General features: G+C 35.0%; 1 protein-coding gene across 7 annotated transcripts in view; it reads right to left on the reverse strand.

Moving 5' to 3' along the window:
- LOC143031783 (RYamide receptor-like) overlaps window positions 1–5,000 on the reverse strand; it is a 623,242-nt gene that overhangs the window by 488,340 nt on the left and 129,902 nt on the right. The window lies entirely within an intron of this gene.

A 5,000-nucleotide genomic window follows, 5' to 3' on the forward strand; every position in this document is an offset into this window, starting at 1 on the left:
TTTCATAAGTAAAAGCTTCATTTTGCATCTTTTGTGGGCTTAAATCAGAAAATCATAATATATAATGTATTCTAGTTTTTTACTAGACATTTTCATACATAGTATTTTTAGATGATGATTACACACTTTTACTATATTCAGTATATGTTATTCAAATTTATATCATCATATTATTACAATATACAGTAGTTATGAATCAGCACTTTTGTTGTCTATTGATTTTTTTTATAAATGCAATATTACGTTTACTGTATTTGATATATGTGTCTTCATATTCAACTATTGTGCTATTGATTGTGATTAATATAGCGTTGAGCGGGAGACTCCCTTGGCTGAATTAAATAGTCTGGTGACAGCCAAAATGGCATACAAGAATGATAATCGTCATTTAATGGCTAATCCTATATATTTCATTAGTTTAATGATAGAGGCAAAACATCTTTTCGTTATAAGACAACTTTCATGTCCTATTCTTATTATCAAAATCTCATAGGCAAGAATTGATTTATGATATTAGAAATGCAAATTAACGTTGTAACTTATCTTTATTGACCTGCTTCCTTTTCGCTCTCTCTCTCTCTCTCTCTCTCTCTCTCTTTCTCTCTGTCTTTATTTTCTATTTATTTATTTATCTTTATAGGAAGTGAGGGTGATTTTTTTTCTTCTTTATTGTCCTAAAGGACAAACTCATTTCCTCTGCACATTCTTTTTATCGGTGACGTCAGATGATTATACTCAGAAAATACTTTATTCATCTACAATCAAGATCCAGACTTCTTCGTCACTAAATCCACCGAGGATCAATTCTGCATTACCCACCCTTAGTGACCGCCTTGGGAGTCAAAACACAAGACAAAGGTGACGGCTGCAGCACATTGGCCACCCCCCTCCGCTCGTTCAATGTCAACAAAGCACTGTACGTTCGTATTTCCTTCTGTGAGACCTATATGTGGCTTATCAATTCCAACTCTCCTCAGAGCATTCGATTATGTGAGTATTCAATTTAGTTTTAGATGTGATCCCTAAAGGAAGAAAGAAAGGGAAGGAAGGAAAAGGTAAACAGGAAGGGGATAAATGAGGAAAGAACGAAAGAAGAGAGGGAAAATGAAGGAAGTGAAAGAAACAAGCACAAATGAACGCAAACACGTGAACACAAACACAAATAAAGAAACACAAAGAAAATGGTTCATGATTCGTCAAGCAACGACCATAAGTTTGGATACTCCCCTCAACTGAATAAAACTACCTTGATAATAAATTCTTAATAACGATAAATAACAATAAAGAAGTTAATAACAATAAAATATTCAAGTAACGTCGCAATACCAAGAGGTTGAGGGACCTGTCCACGAACGGATGAATAACATCGAAAAAATGTGGGTCGAGAAAGGCTATAAAAACATTAGGTCTAGATTTTTTTGTAGGAAATACAACTACACAAGGAAATAATGAAAAAGATAAAGTCACGTAATTCATCAACTTTTTAGAACAATAGAGACAACGGAGTCGTGAAGGCAAATGTGTGGAGGGGGTGCCCTCTTAGAACAATTGCATTTTTAAACGTCATCGTCTCACTCAACCCCCTCACGAAGCGTATCTCCACTTTCCGTCAGCTGATTTCATCCATCTCCGTGTCCCCCTCCTCGGAGGCAAAATGCTTTGAATATTAAAAATATTGTTGGCATCATAAAAGACCAAGTACACAGAAGCGATTACTTGGTGTTTGATGAATAAAAGAATTTCTACTGAAGTTTAATCTCGTCCATTCCTCAAGATTAATAAATGGAGCTGTAGCGGAGTTTACTTGTGATATATTGTGTGATGGAGTGAAGGTTCCATAGTCGTAAATACCTAAAGCTCCCTTTCATTCTTCTTTCAAAAAATCGGGTGATATTCCAGCTCTTTGTTTGGTTTCTTAAAGACCAAAAGTGCTTACTGTTTGTGCTCGTTTGTCATCTATTGAACCTGTTTTCTTAAGTAAACAGTTATGTTATATATTTTTTTTTCTAAAATCTGTGGATGAATTTTGTCTAAGAATTAATATTTAGTCAAGATTCTGACATAAGCTCTCAAACCTTTGAAAGGAATTTAGAGTTCAGGAGATGAAAAGATTCTCTATAATGAATGCAAATTGGTTGAGAATGAGTACCTTGATCATATGGACGTGCATTTTATTTTCACACTGAATAAGAATCAGGCAAGAAACAATGGTCTCAAACTGTCAGGAAATAGATTTAATTTGGAAGTGGTTAGTAATAACTTCGCCAACCGTGTAGTTGATGAATGGAATAAACTTCCTGCAGAGGCAGTGCAATGTAATTCAGTTCGAAGCTTTAAGAATCATTTAGATAAACACCTAAGCAAGATGCTGTAATGATTATCATTTATTTTATATTATTTTTTTTATCATTTGTCTGTTAATGATTATTTGCTTGATTCTCATTCATCATTAGTTATATATCAATTTATCATTATTTACTATCTACCTGTTTGTTTATTATACCCATGTATTTATCTATGTATTTCATGTATTATTTACATTATTAGTTTTAATCTATTCATTTATTTATTTATAATTATTATTATTCTTTTTCGCATTCGACCTAGATATGGTCCAAAAGGTCTCCTGTCGGCATGCTCCGCCTTTGTAATCCTTTGTATGTGCACTCGAGGGCATATGGATCTGATACTATAACGTGATATCCTGTATCACTCGAAATATTTTATTCACAGCGGTTTTCTATTCTTAATTAGTAAGCATTTAGGTCACCGAGTATATCTTGATTTGCTGAATAAAACCTGTGTATATGCATGAAGATATGTATGCCAGTGAACAATATACTCTGCCGGTTTTGTACACTCAAGATTGCATGCCCGTATGACCAATATAGTCATCGTTTCATCCCGTAATAGTAGAGCTATTATTAGCTCTCCATCAGCCATAATTAAAAAAAAAAAAAAAAAAGTATGATTACGTAAGGTTCTATTTACATCCCTGGACATGTGGCTATTATTGGATCTCCATCAACCACAGCTAGATGGAAAAAAACGTGTAATCACACGTGGACGACATTGATCATAAATCCAAAAAATCTAACATTGCAATTACATTAGCATAACTGGTTGCCTCTTATTGTCCTCACCATGAAATCTCCATAGGTTTCGTTTTAGTTCTGACAGACACGACAGAACGAAGTAGATTGTGAATGTGTATGTGCTGCTAACCCTAAAATGTATGTACGTACGTATGTACAGTATGTATGTGATTCACCGGAAGAGTGCTCAGAGCTTATATATGACCGATCATTGGTCATGCTGTGACATTACACGCATACATACACACACACCTTTCTCCGTCCAAGAGAGTTGGAGTAACAACCTGCAGCCCAGCGATACTGAAATTATTTCAGCCGTGGGCCGGATTCGAACCCGGACAGCCGTAATAGCAGCCGGAAATCCTAACTACTGCGCTACCGAATCGTGTGTATGTATATATATATATATATATATATATATATATACATATATATATATATATATATATATATGATACATATATATATATATATATATATATATATATATATATATATATATGTGTGTGTGTGTGTGTGTGTGTGTGTGTGTGTGTGTGTGTGTGTGTGTGTGTGTGTGTGTGTGTGTGTGTGTGTGTGTGTTTGTTTGTGTATGTGCGTGCGTGTGTGTGTGTGTGCATACACACAAACACACACACACACACATATATGTATATATATATGTATATATATATATGTATATATGTATATATATATATAGTATATATATACATATACATATATACACACACATATATATATATACATATATATATATACATATTTAGATATATGTATATATATACATATATATATGTATATATATATATATATATATATATATATATATATATATATACACATACATATGCGAATAAATCACAAAAACGCATGATTCACAAAATGTGTAATAAAGCCATTTGGAAATTGAAAGGTGACCGAGCGTTTTCGTCTATTTGAGACATTTTCAGAGGTCCTCTGAAAATGTCTTAAATAAACGAAAAGGTCCGGTCACCTTTCATTTTATTTTCCAAGTAGTTTTGATACACACACACACACATGCACACACACACACACACACACACACACACACACACACACACACACACACACACACACACACACACACACACACACACACAGACATATATATATATATATATATATATATATATATATATATATACATATTTGTGTGTGTGTGTGTCTGTGTGTGTGTGTGTGTGTGTGTGTGTGTGTGTGTGTGTGTGTGTGTGTGTGTGTGTGTGTGTGTGTGTGTGTGTGTGTGTGTGTGTGTGTGTGTGTGTGTGTGTGTGTGTGTGTGTGTGTGTGTGTGTGTGTGTGTGTGTGTGTGTGTGTGTGTGTGTGTGTGTGTGAACTGATGTACCACCTGATGATGAATGTACTCTCTGGCAAGTAACGGTCACTTGGGAGACCTTTTCCCAGGGCGCCACACATACACCTTTATATCGATTCCCTGGACCCTATCATATCATTGGTCACGAGTCAATGAACAATGATAAAGCACTCAGTTTGCACGATCTTACGGAGACTATCTTGCATAAAGATCATGTCAAGAGCTTCCCGCGGCCTCGACATAGAGACAGAGACCGTTACTTACCAGAGTCACACTATCCCTGCAATAGAGGAACATCACCAATCCACTCAACCACAACCTCCAGATCCGCTTCCCCGCTATAATCTTCAAAATCGAGCAAGAAGTTCATAGAATGTATATTCTTGCCTAGGTGAATGGAAATAATATCTTTTTTTCCGCGTATTCATACCACTAAACCTATTTCCCTTTATTCGTGAATGTTTTACAGTTATCATCATTCTTGCACCATTTTGTGTATATATCTTCATGCCGAGGTCCTGCAACAGGCTTTGCTTGCCTTGTTTTGTTTTCTTTTCTATCTTCGTAGC

The sequence above is a fragment of the Oratosquilla oratoria genome, chromosome 1, assembly GCF_046742065.1.
Source record: "Oratosquilla oratoria isolate Oo_2021 chromosome 1, ASM4674206v1, whole genome shotgun sequence".
Taxonomy (NCBI): Eukaryota; Metazoa; Arthropoda; class Malacostraca; order Stomatopoda; family Squillidae; genus Oratosquilla; species Oratosquilla oratoria.